Source organism: Xiphophorus couchianus, chromosome 23 (genome assembly GCF_001444195.1).
Source record: "Xiphophorus couchianus chromosome 23, X_couchianus-1.0, whole genome shotgun sequence".
NCBI classification, from domain to species: domain Eukaryota; kingdom Metazoa; phylum Chordata; class Actinopteri; order Cyprinodontiformes; family Poeciliidae; genus Xiphophorus; species Xiphophorus couchianus.
Window position 1 is genome coordinate 1,328,352 of NC_040250.1, and position 26,814 is coordinate 1,355,165.

The 26,814-nt window shown below is 38.1% G+C and overlaps 1 protein-coding gene across 5 annotated transcripts in view; it reads right to left on the bottom strand.

The window, feature by feature from the left end:
- The window catches only part of lingo2 (leucine rich repeat and Ig domain containing 2), a 193,221-nt gene that overhangs the window by 121,190 nt on the left and 45,217 nt on the right, over positions 1–26,814 (bottom strand). For all 5 annotated transcript variants that reach the window (XM_028009486.1, XM_028009484.1, XM_028009482.1 and 2 more), the window contains one exon: positions 7,805–7,905. The gene's annotated coding sequence lies outside the window, so the exon portion shown is untranslated. The remainder of the gene's footprint in view (positions 1–7,804; positions 7,906–26,814) is intronic.

The following is a 26,814-nucleotide window of genomic DNA, read 5'->3' on the forward strand; positions in this document are numbered from 1 at the left end:
GTCCTCAGAGACACAGAGACGGATAAAAGACGATGAAAAAGCCTCAGCGCCTTCACTTTAACTTTGAAAAGTCCGAAGGGGAAGTTAAAGCAAAAGCATCAAACATAAACAGAGGAGCTTTTACAGATCACCATACATTAAAATTATTGCTTTATCATAATCATAGCAATAAAAGCACCATTCTTAAAAGTCTGACTGACTACATAGGCAAAGGAAAAGTGAGACCAAACCAGACTGTCTTTTCCAGCAGATTATTTTCACTAGAGAGATAAAAGCTGCTTTTATACAACAAGAGACCGAGGTACAAACAATATTTTTCTGAAAAATAAATTACTGAGATAGAAAAAGTTTTCAAGTCAGAAAAAAAATCTAATGAAACGATTCAAAAAACCACTGAAAGTAAACTATAGAGGCAGAGCAGGTTTGTCTATGAGAGCCAAAAGGTTTTACAGGCTATCAAAGACAAAAGAAGGGAAAAAACAAAGAGCTCAATGTGCTGAACTGTATACAAGAAAAAAATATTAAATTAATTAAATCCACTTTTCAGAGAAAGTTTAATTTTAATCCCAGTTTCCAAACAGGAGAAACGAACTGATAAGTTTTAAAGTTCGCAGTGTGTGGCCGAGTTCAGGAAGCAGATGAACTGTGTGGAAAACACCAGCATGCAGCGCTCTGTCAGCCTGAAGAGGGCGCTGTGATACATTGTGCTGTCACACAGCGGCTGTCAAATCGTTGTTTTTCCTGATAACACCGATGCTGCTGCAGGTCTAGTAACGCCATATCAGTTTCAGAAGTTCATTTACATTTAGTTGGTTCTTCATGTTGACGTCCAGCTGAATAAAAATATTAGATTTAAACTGATTTAAAGTCCAGTTTAAATCAACATCAACATGACCAAGCGAAGAAAACAGCCTCTGTTAATCGTCTCAAGGTCGACGATTAACCAAACAAAAGTAACATCTAAGCACTGGTTAAATAAGGGGATAGTTGCTGTTAAGGATTTATACATTAATAATCACTTTGTTTCCTTCACGCAACTACAATCAAAATTTGGTCTTCCTTCTAGCCATTTTTTCAGGTACTTGCAAGCTCGGAACTTTGTAAAACAGCACCTCCCCCACTATGAAACCTTACCGGCACAGCATAGTTTCTACGAGCTTATAAGAAAGCCCTCTACCTCTAAAAACCTAATTTCTCAGTTTGTTAATCTTTTCAGTTCATCCCCATCTACTAGGCATATAAAAGAGGCCTGGGCTTCTGATCTACTTGGTGAGATTTCGGATGAGCAATGGGATTTGTCTCTTTCAAGAATCAAGACCTGCTCCATTAACTCTAGACTGCAACTTATTCAATTCAAAGTTATCCATCGGCTGCACTTTTCTAAAACTAAACTCAATAGGCTATTCCCCTGCGTCTCACCAAAATGCGACAAATGTAAATTAGATGATGGGACTCTGGGTCACATGTTTTGCTCCTGTCCTAAACTAATGGACTTCTGGTGCAAGATTTTTGAATTTTATAGCAATGCTTATGGCAAGCCTCTATGTCCGGATAGGCATTTGATCATTTTGGGTTGCTCTAAATCCTCTCTCGCTCTTCCCATGTCCCTACAACAGTCTCTAATGTTTGGTTTAGTGGTAGCAAAGCGGGTTATTCTACGGGAATGGAAATCCTCTACCCCGCCTTGTTTTAAGAAATGGCTTAATGATATGGTGTCCTGTATCTATCTTGAGGAGATTCGATACTCTTTGTCTGACAATCATCAGACGTTCCTGGATGTGTGGGGTCCTTTCAATAGATACATACAAAATAATAGGTTAAAATAACTGTCGTTTACATCTGGACCTGTATTTTCTAATAATTTATTTTACTCATTTACCGTTTCGTCATGTTTATTGTGATTATAACTTGTGTTCATCTTTTCTTGTTATTCCATATTCCATGGTGGGCTGTTTATTTCAATGTCCTCAGAAATGTCTCTTACTCGCTTGGACTCTGTCTCATGCTCGATAACACTCTACAATCTGATGTGCATTTTATCCTCTTATCAGATCCTTTGTTAGCTGACAGTGTTTTGATTGTTCTGTTCTGTGGATTTTTGTTTTGATGATTCTGGTTAGCTGTTTTTTTTTATATCCTTGTTGTTTTGTCCTCTAATTTGCCTGTTTATTCTTGAAAATCATAAATAAATATAAAAAAAATAAAATAAAAAAATAAAAAAGTAACATCTCAAATTTTTGGCTGCAACAAATTTATAACTTGATGTAGAAATCTCAACAAGTATTCTTCTGTTTTAATAAGCTCATCTATAAACCATCATAAATTTGATTTATTTAAATGAAGCATTCATGCCTCAGCAGAAAAATAAAATCAACTTTGTTATTTGGCAACTTTGTAAAAATAAATGTATGAATTTCATAAAATTCATACATTTTTAACCAGTTTAGAAAATGAGTTGTTATAGTTACTTTGAATGAACTTGAGTCTGAACAAGGTCAAAATTATCTAAATGACTCAGTAAATTGTTTCTTTGGACTTTCAGTCTTGTGTTTTTCTGAAATGAGACGGATCATAAAACATGTGAGCAGAAAAAATCCATGAAACTCAACGTTTTTTGTCCAAAGTTACTGTGAACGCATCGTGATTGACTGAGCTGTCCAAGGTCCTGAAACGCTGCAGCACAAAGAGAAGCTGCCGCGCTGCTGAATCCGTTTCTCTGCTGCTGTTTTGCTACATTAGTCAGAACAGACAACTCTGCTGGCACGTCAGCGCTTTGCGATCGTCCTCACCCTCTTGTTTGTCTGCCACATCCTGCTCACTATATCAGTCAAACGGCTTTGACGAGCGCAGAAAGCTTTGCAATATTCACAAATCCCCAGGCCTTTCTAATTGCATGCTAGCGACGCTCTGAGCATTTCCTGACTGAACTGTGTTTTGCATGTCTGTCAGTCTAGCACACCAAATTTTCGAGCAAAACCATTCCCAATGTTTTGTTGAATGTCAGTGAAAAATTTGTATCGTTGCGATGACATTTCAATAATGTATTATTATCTTGTCAAGGCATGTATTACAGGGATGCTCAGGATGGAAGCTGAGTGGAGAGGAAACGGTTAGTGAAGGAAGGAAACGGCGCTTTGATAAACCCTGCAGTGTCAGAGGAAAACCACTAAACCTGAAGAGCTCAATAAGAAGCAGTAAATGTGCTCAATATGCTTCTTATTATTGACCCCTGTGAAGCTCAGGTACCTTCTATACACTCGCCCACTGGCTGTTAACATTACATAAGGGGAGGGAGGTATATAGTGAAATGTCTTGCAGCAACCCTGTGCTTAAAAAGCCTTCTGTCACACATCCAGAGTACATGCGGCTCGGCGCAGTCGCACGGCTCCTCCCTGGATTATTGAAGAGCTTTACTGCAGATCCTGCATGTTGAAGGCCGACAGGAAATCACAAAAAACTTTTATTACATCCAGGACTAAAAAATCTAACCAGAGTTTTGGTTTCTTTTAGGGTTGTGGTGACAATTATAACGCCTACATTGTTTATAGATTTATCCATGATAAAAATACATATATATATGTAAAGTATTGAAATGAGCTACATGGCTCTCCTCTCAGGGCATCATTTTGTCTGACATTCTCAGATGAGGAAGAAAAATGTTTAATCACATTTAACAGCTTCTTATTGGATTGTTTTAAAAATAGGTTTTTATAAAATACTTAAAGTAATCAATCCTGAACTCAATCTACATTAAAGACATGTTTTTTTTTTATCTTACTAAATAGAATTAGTAAATAATATTTCCATGCCTTTTTTAGACATTAGGACGGCCTTCCAATAAAAGAACTTGAAACACAATATTTATAAAGTAGCAGCCACTGCTTCTAGATACAAATTAAATTCAGAGAAGAAGAAAACACAAATCCAGTTGTCCTTTGTATTTCTGACAAAAACGATTACAACAAAATAAATCTCAACTAGCTTATGTCTTATTAGCCCTGGACAGGAAACCAAGCCAAACAGATGTTTACTTCCTCTTAGATTAACTTCCTCCTTAATCGCCTCTGCTCTAAAGAATCAGCCATGCAACCACAAATCATGCGGTGAAACATAAAGTATCATGATTCATTGGTTCTGCTGGTGCTCAAGTCCAAGTTGGCACTCCATGTGTCAAATTAATCCACTTCTATTTCCAGTGCTGGTGTTTATGCCCAAGGCAAACGAGGAAATCACAAGGATTTTCTAAGAAAAGAAAGAATCTTTAAAACATGTTCAGGCACACTCATGCATTAGCAGAGCAACATAAAGATAATCGAATAATAAAACACATTTCCAGGTATGAGAATTCAATATTCAACTTGTGCAAAAATAAAAGTGTAATTTATATCTTGTTAACAATCTGTGTGATGGCTCTAATGACTGAGGAGGAGGTCAGAGAGACGCTATGGCCATGTTGGTTTGGCGGTATGGAAACTATTCTCCACAGTGGTATGAAGAGAAGCCCTCTGTAACCTCACAGTAATCATTTTTACAGCCCTGCCTTAATTAAAATGTCACATCCACTGTAGCGATATACAGCACAGATCTCTGCAAATTAAAAGAGAATTAGGCTGGCAGATGTGGCCCTAATGGCCTAATCATCACTTTACATTTTTCCTAGTAAAGAGTTGACGCAGAGGAATAGTTTTGGAAATATCACATCCATGATTACAGCAAAAGTGATAGGAAAATGAAAACTTACACTTTAAAGACACATGAAGCATTTCTGTTCAACTTTCAACCACAAACAGCAGATCAGAAAAGGTTGACAGTAAAAAGTTGATATACTTTCTACTAGGAAGTCATCAAGGCCTTCCAGTTCAAACCAGACAGTTCAATTATTAGTTCAATGGTCAAAAACTGAAGAAAGGCATCAGCAGGAAATACATTTTAAAATCAGATTTGTTTATCTGTTCCAGCTGTTCAGAGTTATTATTGCGGTTCTTAAAACATCTTTAACCATTTTGTTCATGTTAGCATGCAGCACTCTGACAGCTTAAGGGTCCATGTTCATGAGGGAATACTGCTTCCATCATGATGCGCCTTTTTACAGCGAAAAACAGAAATACAGAGGAGGGAAATGCCACAATGGTAGGAAGCAACGTTTTCAAGCAGAAAGTTGCCTGAAGCGTTGCGCTGACTCACCATCCCGTTCTTTACATGGTGCCACGTCTTCCCATGTAAATAAAGGTCATGAACTCTGACCTTTACGTGATTTACAGTAAAAGATCAGAACACAACATCACACAGGACGACGTCCACCAGCAGCTTTTTCACTTTTTACACCTTCCTCATGCTAGAAATTAAATCTGGTATGATTAGTAATCAATATTCAATAATTATTGACCTAAAACAAGCTCCTGTATATTTATGATGTCTATGTCTTTCAGTTAGTTTATTTCAAATGTAAGAAGATATTTGCACTGGAAATAATTTTGTGTTTTTGCAGTGCTTTATGTTAGCACAGTAATTCAGCTCTGCTACTGTAATAAAAGCATATTAAACTAATTCATATCACATATTTCTACCACACAGGACCTTGTGAAATGAATCCCAGGTTTTATAAAGAATCTAGACTGAAATCTAACTGAGGATGAGAAGCAACATGAGAACTTGGGGCTCCACATCCAGTCTGATGGAAGTTGGATGGGTTTGCAAAAAATAATTGATTTTTTTCATATTTTTATATGCTTTGGTTAAAAAAACTTTTAAAAGTCAGTTTTGCTTCTGCTTTAATATCATTGCCTAACCTGCATGATTCTACCAGATAAAATCACAATAAGATGCATCAAACGTTGTTGTAACGTAAAAAGCTGAAGTCTGACGGGTGTAAATACTTTTTTAAACCAGAATGAAGCTGAAGAAATGTTACAATCTTCCTAAACCCGATTCAAACAGCAAACAGAACCGGAGCTGGACGCCGGCCCAGCCACCAAACCGTTCAAAACGCATAATGAGACATGAAAGGATTATTTTCATACTTTCCCCCATAATATATAATAATCTGCAGAACATCTCATTAAAATAAATGTTATTCTGTCAATCTGTCAATCATGGAAGTGAAGATAATGAAGTGAAGCCAAATATATTTACAGCTATTTGCATATGGTGCATGTTTCTGTTGAACATTAAATATGATGCAGAATAATAAAGAAAAAAATTAATATAATGTTCATACATTCAGTGCTCTGGATCCATTCTGGATTCATTTGAAATACAACTTTAAATATGTTTTTATTCTATTTCAGTGTTTATGTAATGAAATATAAAATAAAAACATGCATTCATCATAGATTTACATTTTTAAACTTTAACTTGAAGTTTCTGATCAGCTGCTGAACAGACTCACTCTCTCCTTCCTCTGGTCATTTCCAAACTTCCTGTGTGAGATTTCCAGGTCGTCCTCTCATCTGTTCCACCTGCAGTGTGTTTATCTTTCCCTCCACCGCTGCAACCTTTTCCCCTCAAAGTGTAATGCTGAGAATGAATGTAGAGAGACCAAATTAAAGGACCCAATTTGAAGCGGCACCACTTCACTGATAAGCTGTACCAGTGATCTGTGAGAGCACTCAGGGTCTGCTACATTATGACAATACAGAGGAATAAAGCGGATGAAAGAGAATAGTCTGGCAGGAGCAGAAATCAGATGGGCAGAGGGAGAGGAAAAACAATCTCAAGTCTAATTGTGTTACGCCTCAAGGCAGCGAGGGAGCAGAGAGACATTTTCTTTCTACACGTTGTTCAGCACAGTCCATGATCACATTCATTTCCAGCTTTTTTGTGTTTTTTTCTCACTTTTGATGCATTTATTGAAAAAAGGGCATGAAAAGCAAATGGTGGAAAACATGGCTGGAGTTATGGGTTATGAGCAGAACCACATAGCTGTGGCATTCAGTGTGTGTGTGTGTGTGTGGGGGGGGGGGGGGGGGGGGTGATGCATTTAAGCATGTTGTCTGGATGAATCCGACACCTTTTGGGTCATTGTGTGTCATCTTTGTCCTTGAGGAAAAAAATAACATTTTATAGCTTTAAAGCAACATGGAAGCTAAACAAAGTCGTATTCAGATTGAATCCTATTCAATACATTAAAAACTCAGACAGGTTTAAACCCACATTTTGTTTTAAAGTGTCGTTTCATTGGTCTGATGTAATATAACCACCAGTGTCATTTTTATTAGGAAATTAAATTGTCACATTTAACAGAAATAAAGGCTGGAAAACATCAGTTTGGGTGAAATTAATCTGTATCTGTGGATATCCTGGTATTAGTGACACCTATCAGTCACCTATTAATAAAACACTTTAATATCTCAAACACAAAGTATTCCCTAATATGGATTAATACACAAACGCTGCTTTGAAATTATCAGTCACACCTTTCAACAAAACCTTCTGATCAAATTAATGAAGTTTTTAAATCTTCCCATCACTAATTATTATAAAGCTATATAAGAATTAACAATTGTGGTGTAATAAATGTAAAAAAAATCTAGCATTGATTTCTGGATAAGAAATATATTTCTTTTATCTGCTGGGTTTCCTAAAACGTGGAACAGAAGGAGCTCTGAGCTGCAGGCCGAGTGTGTTCAAAAAAACTTTTAAGTTTGATTTTTACTTACATAAAAGGCATTTATTCCTGCTTTTAACTTTGCTTTAATATGGAATACCCAAACAACTACTTGAACTAAAGTTCTAAAGGGTTCAGAAGTAACTTTGAGTTGAGAGAATAACAACTTTCAGAAAATCAAATTTCACTCTCACATACCTCCTGGTCTTTGTAACGATGTTCCAACAATGTTACAGAATGAAGAAGTCCTTTAGAAAATCCCCAGAGTGACTCTATTCACAGGTCACTTACTGCCAGGCCTGAAAGAAATTGAGAGAAAGAGAAATCAGAGAAGACATGGAGAGTGAGCTCACAGCTTTAACTGACTCAGCCAGCAGAAGCCCAGCCATCCAGGATAAACATCCTTGAAGAAATGTCAGTCCAGGAAAGCGCATTAGCTAACCCACACCAGGGCAGCCGCGAAGAAAAAACTCCGGTTGACATATGTACAGTATCTTTCTCCTTGCCTGGTCAACTTGATCATTTCCCCGGCTAAACAGCTGCAGCTGAACGGCTCATTACTCCATCATCCAGCTGCAGAGCGACAGGACGGGATGCGTGCCTTCCCCTCAGCCAGCGGCCGGGTTTTAGACTCATGGTGCTCGAAAGCATCAGCAGCAGTTTAAGGTAAGGCACTAAAGGCTAGCAGGAATTAGCTGACTGGAGAGTTTAGCCAGCCTGCTGTAATGAAAAGAGAAAGTGTCTTTCTTCTTCAGGCTTCTGCTGGTCATGTGCCAACATCAGACCCGACCGGCGCTAATTTACCCACAGCAGCTAACACACCAGTAACCGGCTATGTGGAAAATATTCTTGCTGATTTTTCCATTTGTCAGAAGTAACACGGCGAATGCAGTGTGAAGTCAGGTAAAACCAGCTCAGCCAAGAGGAAAAGATGATTTTATTATAAAAACATTGCTGAGCTGAGGCTACAATCATGTCAAAGCTTTCACCTCATCATTTAATAAATCATATAACCTTCAGCAGCAGCAGCATCACTTCACTATCAGCTCCTCACATCCTCTTGACTCTGCCTCACTCTGCTTCACACTGCTGCTTGAGTTTCATGGCTTTTCCAGATATCTAATTTCTTAGCCCTCCAGACTTTGACTGGGCCATTCTGTTGTAGATTTGCTGCAGGCTTTAGTGGCTGACCCAGATTGGACCAAGCTGTGCAACAGATGCTTCATGTTTGACTCTGAAATGCGTCAGACGAGCTAAAGAGCAGCTGATTGAGCCAGACAGAAACAATCCCAAACCACCCGCCCGCCATCACCGTGCTCACTGCATGGTAAGATGTCTTTGTTTTGTTTCTGTTTATGATCAAAACTTTCAATCATTCGGATGAAGCTCTGACATCTTTGTTTCCCTGGGAATCTCTAACAACAAGCTGTACTTGTTCAGTCTTTCACAAACTTCACCACTAAAATGTTAGGAGCGCCATCTACAGCTTTCATGCATTTTGTCACGTTGGTCGTTGTTACGACCCGTCTAGGGGAACCAGATCATAACATGAAGGATCCATCCTCTTCAGACCTCAAGCAGCCAACACAGTTAAACATAATGTTATTTTAAAAAGATGTATTTTTGATTGAGATGTTCCAACAAGTGGAGCATACGGCTTCAGAGAGAGCTATGATGCCGAAAACTACAAACAAAAGGAAACTATCTGAATATTAACCGAAACTTACCTAATTGAAAGTAAATAAACCAAATGACAAAAACTTTCCTCCCTAATTAAGAAAAACGTGAGAAAACTAAGCAAACATAAACGGCAGCTCACTCCGACAAACTCCAGGACTTTTACAAGGACAGACAAACTGTGGCCGGTTGGGATGAGCTGAGGATGGATGGCAGGAAGTCGAGTCCACAGCTTTTATATCCATCACCTCAGGGAGGCCACCAATTGGGCGTCTACGTCTTCTTCTGGGAACCAATCAGAGACAGGCAGCTGCACACTCATATTTGCATAATTAAGTTAACGACGCCAGTCATAACAGTCGGTCTTCTGGGAATCTATTCCAGAGGAGATCTGTGTTTTCTTATGTGTTCTAATGATAGTTGATCTTTTTATATAATCTTCCTAACAGTAACAGGATGTTAATCATTTCAAAATGACGATCTGAACCTTCCCAGACTGACTGACTTCATCGGCTCCAGAACCGTAAACCTAAAAATGTTTTTCCAGCTCATTTCACTTCATCAACGTTTAACTGGCAGAACCTGAATGCTGGCTTCCTTTAAGCCCGTGGAACCAGAACATTATCATTTCCTCTGATTATGTTGATCAGGAGACATAACAGAAATATTTCCAGAGTTATCAGGCTGCTGGTCATGGAGTGGCAACCAAGATGGCTGTAAGTAAAGCATCATCAGCACAGATCTGCTGTTTGTCTAGTGGCATATTTTACAGATCCCAAAACACAGAAGGCCTTCTGGGAAAACCATCTCTAGTTCTGCACTCGGTGATTGGCAGGTAGAGAGGAGTATCATGGTTTCCTGAGAGCAACACAAAGGAAGGAAACGTTGACTGAAATCAGCCGAGGAGCCAGCCAACAGGACACTGGCGTTAAGCAACAAGCTCCAACCATACATCAATTTTCCATAGCAGCTTAATCCTGTTCTGGTTGCAGGGGTTGTACCTGAAAGGGATTAAAGTGGTAAAGGCAGGGAACACCTTGAACCGCTCTGCTGTCCACCACAGATTAACCCAACACGCCTGTCTCTGGACGTCTGGAGGAAACTGGAGATTCTGAGAGAACTCTGTCATGCACAGTGGGATCATGTTAACTCCACACAGAAACGCTGCGGTTACTGCAGCACTGCACAAACCAGCAAAACTGTAAAACTACGCTGCAAAAGACAACAAATCACAACAGTTAATAAAACCTTTAACTCAAACAATCATCTTAATGTGTATGCTAAATACAAAAGTAGCATTGCTGTAAAAAACATTGACATTATAACCTTCATTTGCTGTTGGTTATGCCTTTTACATTTTTCTTATTTTTCTCCCAAGAATGTGTAACAGAGAAAGTCTAGACATAATCCTATTGAAGCTGAAGCCTTTTGTGTTTCCTAATAATTTCTCTCACTGAACCAAACTAGACATATTTAAAGAGGTCGCAGAAAGTCACTTCTGGGTTATTTTCACAAACACAGAAACTCCCATGGAGCTAGTTAGCAGCGCCACATCAGCAGAGGTGAGGACAGTGGCTCACCTTCTCCTCTGACTAAAAATGCTGCTATTTCCATCCCACCCAGCCAACAGGCTAATCCACTGCTGGAGGATTTGTGAGCCACAGCACAAAGTAATTGTGCTGCAGCAAAATGAGTGTGGCCTAATTGGAGGAAAGACTTAATGAGGGACCAATGAGGATTATCATGTGTGGCTTAGAAAAGGCCCAGGTAAAGGGAGACCCGGTCAAAACGATCAGGCCGGATCAATCCAAACCAAAGAGACAGAAAACAGCCGCGACTCGGGAAACATGCAAATTTCTGTTTTAATTTACATTCAGACTGGAGATAAGTCAGTTAATATAAATATTACTGAGGATTCGGCTGCAGGTGCAGCAGCATTCTGATGCAGCCATGGGAAAAAATAATTATTTTCTCTGTGTAAACCGACACACATCCTTTCAATATTAACTTTTATTATGTTATATTTTAGTTGCGTATGGACAACAGATAAATTGTTATGCATCTGAAACAGCAATTTGCAGAAACTTTTTTAATTAAAAGAGACTAACTGCACTGTAATGAACACAATGGTGACATTTAATTTACTGTGAGATTATTAGTCTTTTTATAAATATTCTGGCCTCTTATTGTTTTTTCTTTCTTCAAGCAGAGTAAAATATTTAATAAAAAACAAACTTAATATTCTCTTAAATGCTTTAAATACTTTGTAAAGTGAGATTAGTGATCTGCAGCTCAAATAGATCAAAGTTTCTGATTTTTCAGTTTCACCATGTTTGATTTTATACTGTATGTTATAAATGTCAAACAAATTATAATATCAGAGATTCACATCCATTGGATGTCGGATGCTTGTGTATAATTCACCATCACATTACATTATTATATCTTTTTTTTTCTTAAAAAAGCACAAGTAAGCAAGATTTTTATCAAACCTGCATAAATGATCAATAATCCCATGTAGCTCTTGCTACATCCCAGTGAAGCAAGAGCTACACTGGGATGGTTTAGATGTTTACAGCATAGTCATGTGTTAAAATGGCCTAGTCAAAGTCCAGACTAAGTGCAATTTAGATTCTGTTGTAAGACTTTAATATTGACACTTGCAGGAGTTGGTGAGGTTTTGAGGAGGAGGTTCAGCCCTCTGGGGGCTGCAGGGATCTAAAGGTCAGAGGTCAGTGGCTCCTGTGGGGATGGAGGTAGAGATTTCTACTCTAGATGTGAAAAGCTGATGGAGACGTAAAAGATCTGCAGCTCTTATTTCAGGGAAAGGTGATGCTAGACGTTTTAAGTCAGAGGGGCTGAATATGGAAGCAAAACATGTTTACATATCTCCATTATCAGCAATTATGTGCTACTTTGTGTTTGTTGATCCTATAAAATCTTGTAATTGTTGCTTTAAACTGGATTATTGATCAAACAAGCAGCTCCTAATGAAAAGCCAGCAGTGTGTGAGCGGCTCTGCTTCAGAACTCAAGTGACTCTCCACCGTCTCTCCAAACTGTTTATTTCTCCAAGGAGCCTGTTTGCACTTGACAGCCACAGATCAGATATGACTGACCAAGATAAATGGTTAGGCTCTAAAGTCAGATCAATTCAATCCAGCAACTGTCGTCAGCAGGAACAAAAGGCCATGCTGTCAACAAGCCTCCACTCACTTCGCTGCTCATTCCACGTCTTTCTGTCCAAACATGGCAAACTGGGAATGTCCTCATGTTTAAAACTAATCACACATTACTTCATTTCTCTGTGCTGTAAGAAATAAAATCAATCAGGTTGTTATTTTTTAGTCGACTCAGTAGATCTCGGCTGCTTATTTATTTTGGATTAATCCCACAGATCTTATTTATTTTAACAGTTGATAATGTTTGGATGCAGGTCATGATTATTCAGCCTGAGAAGAACATTTCCTATGAAGGAAACCCAACAGAGCTGTTTGTGCCTTAAAATCCAGCAATGACACAAACCTGCCAAAGGAAGCTTTAAGATCTCTGCATTGATCCACAGATCAATTCAGTTGCATATGCAACATGAAAAGCATTAATTTCTGCTCCTGCTTTGTAGCCGGTTACCAATAGTTTTCATGTCAGAATTTAGCATAAGAATTTTCTATATTTCTGTGGAGGCATGCTCATCCAACAGAAACATTCATCTGTCAGGCTGCATTCATCCAGTGAGTGATGCTGAACAAGACGAGTGCTCTAGATGTATTGTGAAGAGTCACTTTAAAAATGACTTTTATTGGGTTTTTTATTGTTTTTCATAAGTTATGTATTACTGGAAGTTTAAAAGACCTAATTTAATTTAGAAGTTTTTATTAGCTGTAAGCCATAATCCTTCAACTTAATAAAAGTTTTACTTTTCTTCACTTTATTTAAATAAAAAAAATAAATTATGTAGTAATTCATTGAGATTCACCTTCTGTGTTGAGTTAAATAAAAAGGTTTTTATAACATCATGGCACTATTTGAAAGAAACTTGAATGCTAGACGGTGGAAACGTCAACATACTTTGAGTTAATAAGACATTATAAACGAACTGAATGCTTATGTAAAAATACAGCTACCCTGCCATGCATAATGCCTAAAGTGGTTTTTAAACGCCTCTACAGTCTCCCGCTCCTTCCTTTTATCTGCATTTCTTCAAAGAGAATAAATAAACTGAACACAAGAAAAGCTAATTCAGCTGTCTTACTTTCTTAAACACAAAGGAAATACAATTAAAACAGACATGGAAACAGGGAAATATTGGTTCAGAAGGTCATTTAAATGTCACAAATAAATTGCAGAAACTTGCTGAGAAGAATTCCATCTCTGGAAGCTTTTCTGTTCAGAAACGGCTTGTATAAAACAGAAGCACAGCCAGGATCAGAATGAAGCGCTCTGCATTTATTCTGAACAATCCCCAATAGGTCAAAATGCACTAAAAGATCCTCCCCCTTTACACACAGCCTGGGTCAGGATCATCTGCTTCCCCATGCTGAGCGCAGTGGTTGCTGCAGCAGTGAGGTCCAAAACAAGCGTTTAATGCTTCATTAGCTGTAAAACATTGTGGCTGAGTGAGACTCCTGTTGTGCTTCAACCTTCAGACCTTTTATAAGGGTCAGCGGTGAACACCGTGGAGGGAGGAGCTCATTCCTAAGAGTTTAAAACCTGACAGCAAATCAGGTTGAATTTCAACACAAAACAAGTCTCCCTCTCCTCCCACATCATCCCTATAACTTTATAGTACAAATGTCACTTAATACCAACTTCTAGCTCAGTAATTCTGCAATTATTCATTTACCAACTGTATCTTCAACAAAAAGGTTTTAGTTTAGAGTTTTAGTTTTGCTTTGGTGTCTTATTTTAACTGAAGACAAACCTTAGTCCTGCTAGACTCCTCCATGCTTCCTCTCTGTCTCTTTGTTTCTATGCATGTGTGAATTTAATGTTGATTCAGAAGTGCTAGCCTAAAGCCCTGCTGCCCTGCAACACACATGCTGCTGATGTGACTCCAGGAGCCCTGATGTGATCGTACATGCCACCAAATCCACAGCTAATTGGACACTTCTTTCACAGCAGGCCTGTGGTAAACAGCAGCAAGCAAATAACAAGCTCACGACAACCAACAAAAGGAAAGAGCTCCGATAATAAACCTACTGCAGATGCAAGCTCTTCTGCGATGTATTCCTGCACAGAACAAATTCTTTTTTTAAGCTTAAGCCTGAGAGTCCTGCTCTGCTGATTAGCCTTCCTGTGGTCAACAGCTGCTTTCTCTGCCCATTTCTGTCTTTGAAATGTTAAGCAGGTCCACGACTACTGCGATCTTCATGCCAAGTGGACATTTTATGCAGAAAATGTTGAGCGGCCAGGTACTATGGGAGGATTGCACATGATCAGAAAGGATTTCGTGGCTGCAGATTGAAGAAAGCGACATGAGAAACAGAAGTGTGATTGTGCTGGATGTCTCAGTTTCCATAATCCGGTCCACAAGAGGCTGTTTGATTGCAAGCAGATGAGAGGATTTAGAACGACGCCGAGCAGAAACTGTCAATAAACGTAGCTCCAACACAAGTTAATATATAATGTATACAGTCAAATCCTCTGCAGACCCAACAGAAAGCCTCCACATTGTTCCCACATTCCAACATTAGTTTCACCTGAAGTCTCTTCTAGTCGGATTATTAGAGGCCCAAAGCAAAGTCTGGCTTAAGAATGACAGATTTTCCTATTTAACATTCATCATGCTGCTAATTGCATGATCCATATATGACTCAGACTGTTAGTCCACGGTGCATCAACCCTGTAAAACTAAACGTATTATTTTTTATACCAGCAACACCTCCACCTTCTCCAATTCAATAATGTTTAGACTGTAAAAGCTGCTGCATTTGATTAATATGTTACTAAATATTTCATAATCTACCAATATGACCACATTTTTTAATTTGTCCAAATAATTAAGAAAATAATGTTTCATTTTGCTAAAAGCATCCAACTAATATTTTAATAAAAAGTTTTTTAACAAACAAATGTTTTTGCTTCAGGCTTTTTAGGTTTAAACAACCCGTTTCTGGAGGCTCAACTTTATGCAAAAGGAAAAAAATCTCATTTGTTCTGATAAAATCTGCTGATAAAATCTGGAAGCTGAGCACTGACTGTTCGTATCTGTGGCTCTATGAGGCCCCACATGTTGCAGGAGGAGCCGGTCCAATCCCTCGACACCTTCGGCTCTGATAAACTGGAAGTGTCACAAACTGAGGTCGCTGCTCTCCACTGCTGGTCCGACTGACGGGTTCTGAATGCAAACCAACCGGTTCACGTCCCTGACCCCCGAGGGTTCCTCCATCTGCTTCATCTGCACCGCCTCACCTTTGACCCAACACTCTGTCATCTCTCACAGCACCGCTGGGGAGGAGTGTGTTCCTCTTTATATCATGACAGATTGATATCATCATCAACATCATGTCCAAATGTCGACTTTTAAAGTCAGAGACAAAGTGCAACAACCAAACGACGGGTCAATTCTGCTCTGACAGGTTTAGAAATCAATGATCAATGATCAATGGTTTGGAGATGAAAATCCAGCAACACAAATTTCTTTCTTTCTTAATGTTTATTTTATGGTTGTGTCTTTAAAGAGAAATCTCCATGATTTAAGTACATGGTGGTTAATCGAGGGCGTGCTGAGAGAGAGAGAGGAGGCCTGTGACCCTGCAGGGACCTGCAGGAACCTGAACCTCGTTCCAGATTCAGGTTACAAATCTGATCCAAACCCAACATCTCTACTTTACTCACTACTAGCTAACTGATATCCATTCACTGCATTTTCTACTTTCAAACACTGAAAAAAGATTTTTACTGCAGCTGTCGCTAAGTTTAGATGGAGGGCAGCCATATTGGATTTCAATTTCAGATTCAATGAATTCGTTTACATTCCCACTTAGAATTGGAGCTCTAAGGACACCACTCTGTTCATTTTATTAAAAACAACAACTTCTGAATAAAAGTGAGACAAATCAACCACCTTAACCCATCTTGCAGCACTACTGGATAATATTTTCTTCCTTTATTTTGTTTCCTTTTTAAGTTTGCATAAGTGGATAAATGCAAAGATTTTACTGAAGAGCTTTAGTTTGAAATATTACTGAACATGATGAACTCATAATGAGCTCATATCTTCTTACCTCGTTCATGGAACATTATGCATTTGAAATTCCAATATCACAAACACTGTGTAAAATATCTGTGGTTTTAAAATGATTACATTAGAAATGTGCTTATAGAAAAAAATCCTGCATCCATGGACACATTCTTGTTACTTTGGTATTTCTCTGAAAGTTCCCATGAACATCATGAGCCTAGTCAATCACAACATCTGCAATGTCTTTGCTAAAGTACAGATTAATATGACACACACCACAAACACCAATAGGTCCAGAATGGATATTAAACCGTCAGTAGGTCCAGCTACCGGCTGAGTGACCGCTGTGAAAACAACTCGCTTCTTTTCTTCCTCTCTCTTTTCTACCTGCTCCGTTTTCCATCAGCTCAGAGCCAGCCTTGTGAAAATGTAATTTCATGGGTGAAGATGAAGTAGATGATTGGTTTCTGGACAATCAGAATTACGCTGCCTAATCAGTCTGGAAGTGACACCCAGATTCACCTCTTTCCTCTGAGAACAGTTCTCTTTCCTCATTTTCCACAGTTATGAGTCATTTTGTGTTAATATTCTGACCTGGATGCCAACATTAATGGGAGCTTCCTGTCATAATCTGTGGATCCACAAAGACGCACTCCAACACCGAACACAACATGTCGATGATGGGATGGACCTAAATTAGGTACGTTTTTAAATATCTGAAAAGTGTGGCATGCCTTTTGCTTATAGTAGTTCCCAATAACATCTGCATTGCATTTACAGCTATAATATTTTGGGTTATAATTCTACCATCTTTGTACAACTAGATACTCTAGCTCTAGATTTAGGTCTGGACTTTGACTAGACCATTCTAATGAATGAATCTGCTTTAATCTCAATTTTAACAGTTTCCCTGGTCCTGCCAAGGAAAAGCAACTTCTAACGTCAACAAGAGAAAATCTCAGCACTTCCTGTTTGGTTCAATATCAATACAATGCAGGGCGAATCTTGTTGACTGTTTTGATGTACGAATTAAGAAATGGATGGAGAAAAGTGCTGAGGAGACTGTTTTTCTTTTTTTCGTATGTTTTTTTACAGAATCTGATCCAGCTGAAGCTAAAACTGCCACTAGAGGAATTTTGAACAGATTCACAGACTATTTTTTTAAATTTAAATATAAAAGGTTTATATTTTTGTACATTTTAAGCTCAACTATTTCTGAGTGTTGAGTCTGTATACTCCAGTTAATGATTAATGACTTAATAAATTAGCTGACAATTATATGATATACAGTATATAAATCTCTCTCTCTATATATATATATATATATATTTGTATATATATATACAAATATATTGTATATATATATATATACAGTATATTTATTTATTTTTTTCTGTTATCTTAGGAGTTAAGATGTGACATTTAGGTGAAATGACTCTAAAGTAGTATTACGTGTAAATATGACCACAGATCAAATTAATTTAAGAGATTAAAGCAAAATTGAAAAGTTTGATTCTTTTATATAAAAGTAGCTTTTTGGTGAACATAAGTGCTATTTGGTATGTGATGCGATGCGACATTACAACCTTTCCTGCCTCAAGCCTCTGCATGAGGAGCACAGAAACAATCCCAGCTCAAACATTCATCTCAAAGATAAAGATCAATGTGGCGTTAGCAGAAATGTCAGACATTATCAGCATCCGGGACAATTAATTTCTCAATGTCTTCCATTGACAGGTACTTCCTGGTTTCAGTTCCCGCTCACCGTACTTCTTGCCATCAATCAGCTGCAGCAGTGACTCACAGAGGCGCCCGGCAGGTTAACAAGATGCAAAATAAATCCATTAGTTCATGTCTCATTGTCTAGCATGATTTTTTATATATTTCTCAGTTGTCACTTTCCTTGGATAAAATCACTGCATAGATTATGGTTAGGAACATGGACTGTGACCAAACTGCCTGTTTTTTTTAATACTTTATAAACTTTTTTCTGCTAACAAATTTAAAAAGATTTTTAAAAATCACAAAAACCAGGAAATATTTACTTTCCTATTCACGCTCACTGCAGATCACTTAACTTCACGGCTCTTGTCTGGTGGAACTAGTTTGGAGAATGCATCTATTGTAGTTAAATATTTGTTTTCAAATGAGTGTTTGTGTTTTCTTTTTTTTTCTTTTATTTAATATTTTTTTTATTTTTGGGTTCCTGGCATCAACATTTTAGCCATGCTGCACACCAGCTGCATGGTGAGGCATCCTGGTGATCTGTTTCCAGATGTTTGACAGTTTAACTACAATAACCGAAGGCGTTAAAAGCAACATTTTCTCCTTCTCTTTTCCCGGCGTAGACTTCAGGTTTTGCAGCAGCAGACACGTTAACCTGAGCAGAATAAGGCAGAAAATCAGCTCTGCTGCTCTGATTGTTCGTTTGTTCTGTTACTGATAAAACTCCAACCTCACACATCCACTAAACTCATTCTTCCCTTTCTGTCTCGGATTTCTTTAAGACGTTTATATCTTTTCATAGCTCTGCAGAACTGCAGGTCCCCATGACAACAGATTGAAACGTTTCAATCAATACCAGATTGACTTTTTGTTGCAGCAAACGTAAGGCTACAACTTAAATCAATGAGCAGCTTTCACTAACTTAATGGAAGAATGTTTTAGTTTTTGTATTTCACACTATTTACATATGAATTCTTTAGTCAAGGAGAAACACTTTTGTACAAGATTTACTCTCAACCTCCAAGAAGTGAAGTCCTGATGCTTTCTGTTTCTGTGATGAGTTTGTTTTCTATCATTAATATCTGACAGTTTAAAAATGTTGACTGTGTATGTTTTGTATGTTTGCTTCACTTTTTGGTTCTGACATCCTACAAGCCTAAAGATTACACTCGCAGGATTTTACACCGTCTAGCAAAATGTTTTGAATCTGTTTTATGAACTCTGTAGGTTTTTAATGTATTCTCAACTTTTGACATTTTCTCAACATAAATAAAAAGCTTCAACACATTTTAAAGTGATGCATGCTTTTCTAAATCTGTCATGAAAAAAATCTGAAACATTTGGTGCATCATTTGATCTGAAACGGCTAAATTAATTCTAGTGAAATCTGTTGTCTTCAGATGTTGCATCATTAATAAATAAAACCATAAGAAGTTTTCATTTCTGCAGTAAATATGAAAATACGTTATTGAAAAAGAAAGATCAAATTCAATTTTATGTCTACATGTAAATACAACATGGGAGGGAAAACTAACTTCATATCCATTCTCTGGATCAAACACGGTGGTGGTTGAATCATGCTGTGGGGATGCAGGGTCAGGAAGGCTGAGTTGATGGGTGGAGCTAAAGAACATGCCGTCCTGGAAGAAAACCTGAGGCGGTGGTGAACGGCAACCTTCCAGCAGGACGACGCTGAACGTACAGCCAGAGATACAACTGATGGCTTCCTTCAAAGCAGAGTCAACTGCAGGCCTAGTCAAAGTCCAGTCAAAGATCCAACAGAAAATCTACAGCGAGACAGGAAAAGTGATGTTCACAGATGCTCACCATCCATTCGGACAAAGCTTGAGCTGTTTAGTGAAAAGTAATCTGGAAAACTATCCAGTGTCTAAACCTGTGAAGCTGTCAAGAGACATGTGGTTCAGTAAAGTACTGGCTCTGGGAGGCCCAACTGAAATGCACAACACACTTTTCAGATTTTCACTTGTACATAAATATCGATCATTTATCATTTTTGCTGGGATGGGTTGGTGATCTGTCCAGGGTTCAGGGCCCAGAGTGAAAAATCATTTTATTTTTCACTCCTCTGCGTTGATCACATTAAATCCCACTAAAGTACACCAAAGTTTGAGTTCATCATGTGACAAAAAGAAAAACAACTCAACCTGCTAGTATACATAAGGACGACCTACATTCAACAAACACCTCTGCATCCTAAAATACTAAACAGCTACTGTAGTACAAATCATCAATTTAAACTGTAATTCCACCGTTTTACTCAAAAAAGCAAAACAGCCAGAGTATCCCTCCTGGTTCAGAGAAATGCCAGAGCATTTAAAGATCAGGGACAGTATAATAATATATATATCTTATATATATTCAGGAATTTGGTGAATTTAGACAGAAGTACACTCCAACAGAACTCAGCCTGTAAATGAAAGCCTGATGTTTCACATGGAGCATTTAAAGCCACGCTGCCTGGGAGACACATATTGTATCTCTTCACATTGACTCTTTCTATAAATGAACTTCAGGCTTCATTGAGAAGGATGCCATCCACTCTGTAAAGTCACAGAGAGTGGAGGTGCACTGCAATCCATCACTCCTTTCCCAGTGTTTTTCACGGTGAGGTTTTCCCACTCAGGATCTGTTTGGCTGTTCGCCATGGCGACCGCAGACCTTCACACACCTCAATGGGATGGCTGATGTGCAGAAAATGATGGAAACTGCAACTTTGTTCCTTTATCTGGCTGCTCAGTGTAATGACTGTGAAGGTATTAGTGATGATGGAGACTAGACCTGGCTCTGACCAAAGAGCCACAAGCCGTGTGTAATGGGGTGAGAAGTTTGCTTTAGGACAAAAGTAAATTATAGCTCTCAGAATCGATAATGATAAGTAAGCCAATGAGGCTTTTCTTCATTGGCTTTTTAGGAAAGTTATGGATTTTTCCTTTTTAAGAAGTTTGATTTTAGCTGCTGACATTATTGATTCTTTCAGCTTTAATGGTTCTTTAGTCATACAGCAAAACACAGAAGAACAAATAAACGACACACCACAACAAAAACTCTGCAGTTTAATGGTGAGTTCAGGGTAATCCAACATGGCCGACTGGTAAAAAGCAATGGCGATAGTTTGTAGACTATATTTAACTAAATTTATCTTTGAAAAGTTTCCACTGGCCACCAGAGAGGCATTCAGATGAACAAACTCTGAGTTTAATGTATAAAAATACACTTCTGCACCGTTTATTGAGCCACCTCCTTTTCAGGAAGCTCCACCTTCAACCCCCTGGAGGGGAAATGTGTCCACAAAAAGCTCATTAACTACAGCCCTGCTCACCCAACAGCTCCCAGACTGTAAATCACAAACATCTCGTTATGTTCTGGCCTGTCATTTACACGGTAACAAGGTCTTAGTTGCACAAGAATGCAACAGACTTGACGGCAAGCTCCGGAGAGAAACTTTTTAGAAATGCAGTGTGAATCACGTCCATGTAAACACAAACCAACAACAACTGGAAATGATTTCCATGCATGTTCAGGTCCAGTTTTACTCTTGCAAAGCACAACAACAACGGCGGACCTCTGTGTTCTGTTTGTTCTACTGCATCTCATGTTAAGGCCAAATCTGCTCCAATGCTGAACATTTATCATGTCAGCAAACACACACAGCGCGTGCGCCATTATTTACACCTCAGTACAAGCAAAATATTAGGACAAGCTGCTACTGGATCAAAGTTCACAAGGTGCCACCTACAGGCCTGGCATGTGCACTGCAGAGTATCCAGTGCTGTTGTGTAAAATCTATTTTTGTGGATATGCAACGCTCTCTCATCCCTTTAGAAAACAGTTCAATGCAGGACAAAGAAGCCTTTTAGATGTTAGCATGTGTTTTCTTCAAATGACCCATATGCTGGTGGATGAATTAACTGTTACTCCTAGCTTATTTGTCTGTGGTGCTCCTCAGTAATGTTTTACTCAGTTGTGCAGTGTGTGTGTAAAAACACAATAGTAGGTAATTATAGTGACCTTGCAGTGAGATGCATATGGTTGTAGCTAAATAAGCATGACTACTGGTGAATGTGTGGCTTTAATCCAATCTCTCTTTCCCAGTCAATGAAACTACATGATGTCCCTGTAATCACCAAGACTGTTGGCGGCTGGAACCGTCACTGAACAATCAAACCCAGGGAACAATGGCTGTCGATTTCATCTTAACACACAGACTGGATCTCAGAAATCCAAGGTCGCAACCAACAGGAGCTGATAACAGTCTTCCCATCAAAAGGCTTTTTGAACTTTTTCCAAAACAAAGTTAAAGACAGCAAAATGAAGCCTTTTATTCTTCCATTCTCTGACAGAAACAGGAGGTGGAAATGTGGGGAGCTTTCTTGGTAAGTGAGAATAACAAAGGCACAAGAGGCTGTTAATGCTGACCCACTCAACAAATGAGGCCCCAAATGCATCTTTGTCATTAGGCGCCGCATGTGTGACATACTCATTAAATTGCATTTTATAGGCTTGTCCCACGTCTTTTCCAGTAGCGAGGAGGTAAACATCAACAAACTCAGGAGGTGTCACAAGGTGAAGCTCATTAGCTCGACCACAAATGACTGCAAAGACGAATGTTAGATCAGAGAGCTAATGTTTTATCAGACAGAATTCATTACCCTGAAATCATTAAGACGTTGCTGGATGTGCAGTTCTGGTCAGAAGTTTACATACATCCCAGGCGTGAATTTCATATTAATGTTTGGATTTTAATGATGTAAGTAACCTTTTCTCAAAGTGAGAAAGCACAAAATAAAAACAATTCAGTAACTTTGTGAAAGCAAGAATTGTTTGCAGAGGTTCTGACTGTATGTGGATTTTCTGTAAGGCTCAAATTTATACATAAACTTACAGTAGTATTTTGTTAAATAGCCTATAGGAAGTTGAAAATACATTATTTTGTAGCTCTCCAAAGCCTTCTGGAATAATTATGGGTAAATATTCAACTAATGGTCTTATTATTAATTTAAATCGGTTGGTTTGAATGCACAGACTGTATAGTCCATAACATTTCAATGCAGTTGAAATGAGTTAATGACAGCGCCTGTTAACCTGGTTGATCCATTCTAACATTGTGTCAACCTTCAGGCACGGTAGTGGTTCCACAATGCTGCGTATTTGCACATAATCGATGGATTAATGAAAACATATTACTTCCAAATTCTGGAGGAAGAGTATAAATATTACAGTCTGTATTTGTAAATTTTACCTTTTTTGAATCATAGAACATCCACAGTAACTTCTGACTTGTGCTTATAAAATATTATTTTATGTTGTTTTATCCGTCCAGCAGGACTAAAATCTCACCAAATTAATCATTAATAGTCAAAAACGTGACATTCAAACATGAATGGAGTAGCTGTGAAAAATCAACCAATTGAAGCAACAAAATGTGAATATGAATAATGAGGATATATTTTAAAATGCTCACTGTAATGAATTTCCAGGGGTTTTAATTCTCTTTCCGTAAAAAAAGTAACATGTTGGATATCTCTGCTGTTCGTCAGACGCAGTTGAAACAGAAAGAACCTTCAGCAGTCTTCTGATCCAGCAGTGCCAGTGGTCAGCTGCCCCTTAACCACAAAAAGCTTCACCGACTAATTACTGCAGTCCAGCTGCCTACACTCTACAAGCACTCAGGCAGCTTCTCCTCCAGTCTCTTCTGTAATTACCATCAGTCTTTATGCAGCTGGGTAAGTCTAACACTTCATCTGGAACTCTTGTCCCTTGCATATTTATTGTTAGATCAAAAACATATCTGAGTTAAGTTAATGCTAAGGAATCAACCACAAAAAATTCAAATTAAGGAAAAAAAGTTTATTGGATTTCATTTTGAAAATCTTATTGTTGACTGCATATTCCAGACTAGAGATGTAATGTAATTACAGGTCATGTTCTCTTTCCACCAGCTGCCACCAGATAACTGGCAGTTAAACTTTCAAAAACTATAAAAACAAATATGAAGCTGATCTCAAATTTTTAAAATTTTTCTACTGAACTTTTTAAATGTCATGCATTGATTTACATTATGAGTTGATTTGTTTTAGATTAAAATATTTGTTTGGATGTCCGAGTGCCTCGTACTTTATTGTGTTCATTCTTGTGTGTAAAGAAAGACATTTTATTATTTGAGGCATGAAAAGTAATTCAGTTGTTTGATGGAATGCATGCTGTACACTCTTTCATACAGAAGATAACTGAGTAATATTTTTTGTTCACTTGTAAGACGGTTTAGTTGACTTCAGTTTACACATTACATCTATAAAGTTTTCTTTCATCACAGCAGGTCCAATAAAACATGTATTCCATCTTCATTTTCAGTGATAATCAAAAGAAACATAAGTCAAAAATACTGGTTTTTGTTTTCATGAAAAGAAACAGTGATGAGAAGAAGTCCGCTTTGGCTGCTGAAAGCTGCTCTGCTTTCATCCAATCGTTTCTTGCTGCAGACGCTCTTTGCTCCAATCCATCCCAGCTTGCCATCCAATTCATATCCCTGCATGGCCATATTGCAGAACTATTGTATTGATTTTTTTTCTTTTGTTTCCACTTTTTTTAACTTTGCTCATAGAAGCCAAATTATCCTGCTCCATTTCTTCTCTTCTTAAGAAAAATAAACTTTTTACTTTTGTAGAACATTGTAATCTGAACATCATTCCTTTATTTCTCATAAGCTGCTTTAGCAAATCTTTTTTAGCTTTGAAAAATAAACCTAACCTCTATTGTGACATATGCATATTGTAGCATATCTACTTCTAATATTCCTATTATTAGATAACACTTGCATGAATGCTGCCTTGTTACAAATTCATAGATGTGGTCTCTAAAAGATTATCTATGGTCTGCTGTTAAGCTGCAGCAGCCAGCTGCGCCCCAGCCACCTAAAAGCAATCTATACAGCATTCACTCCCTCCAGACACTTGGGAAGCTCACTTAAAGACATCAATACTCCAGGAAATGAGACACAGAGCAATGGCTTCAAAGACTTAGAAGTCAGACGGCTGACTGGGATATCCTTACATCTTGTTTAAGGTGTCGCTGCTCAATGCAGGAGAGTTCACTGAGAAAACTGTTGATTCTCTTGTTAAGATATCAACTTGCACAGACTTCCCATCTTATAAAAACTGTATCTGATAAGAAAAGCCTGAGCTAAGACTGAAATTGTTCATACCAGTGGCAGATTTAGATTTCAATCATTTTATTTTGTCTAAAATAGTTTATCTTCATATTTAACATCTCAAATAACTACCACCAAAAAGATGTTCAGTAGTTTAGTATTATTCTTAAAGTGACACTATATTTCCACCAAAAGCATAAACACAAACAGAATATTAATGACAAGCCTATGTTCTGCATAAATATGTTTCTGTGCGCATTTAAAACAGAACATCAGACTAAAAGCTGCTGAGTAAAAATCTTATCTGTATCAGCAGATGTGGTCGGCTTCTGAAATATTCTTAGTGCTATAAGTTTAAAAATCTCCAATAAACAAAAATGTTGCATTTAAAAGTTATTTTTTTAATGTAGGAACATTTCAGTTCTATAATTCAGTGAATGGGTAACAGAAAAAAACAGTTTCCTAAACCAAGCTCGCCCTAGTCTGATCCATTTACTCTCAAAAAGTTGCAATAAAAAGAAAAAGAAATAAAACACGACAACAAATCAAGCACAAAGCAGCTCAGCCGAAACTAGCCTGAGAGTGATGACTTTAAGTCCAGTACAGTCAACTTGTGCATTAATCTGCAACACCATGGGAATTCAAGAGGAAAGCAGTTATACCAAAGGCCCATATCTGAAATATGAGCTCATAAGGTAACAATTTATACAGTGATTTATCCAATAAAGTCAGGAGAAAGGCTGTCTGAAAGCAAAAGCTTGTCGACTGAACAGACTGACATTCTTCCCTGTAATTAAATGAACTCAGTGCCAACCCCAGTCTCCCTGTAATTCCCCACAATGGGCAGAGGTGGCTTGTGGGTAGTAAAAAAACTCCTAAAATTCTGTCAGCTTTCAGTTACAAATTATAATTTATGCTCCAGTTCTGACTAGCATTGTTACTGTGATCACACTAGAAATGCCTTCTTAACGTCAGTGAACTGTGCAGCGACCATACACTAAATGGTAAATGGACTGAACCTATATAGCGCTTTTCCAGTCATTTTGACCACTCAAAGCGCTTTACACTAGAGTCACATTCACCCAGTCGCACTCACAAACACACACACATTTATACACCGATACGCAGATCGGTAGGCAATTTGGGGTTAAGTGCCTTGCCCAGAGGCACATCGACATGTGGCAGGAGGAAGCTGGAATTGAACCTACAACCTTCCGATCGCAAGACGACTACTCTACCATAGAGCCACAGTCGACCCTATAAAACATTGCAGTTGTGATCAGAAGCAGCTGATCTCACATTTACACACATATTTGGTCATAAAAGTCACCTCAAACTAACTACACATTTGGTCGATGGAAAGAGTCAACAGATGATTATACAATCTGTATTTTTGTTGCTTCAGACAATAAGTTGCAGCCTGAGTTAAATATCTTTGATAAGAACAATGACAGAG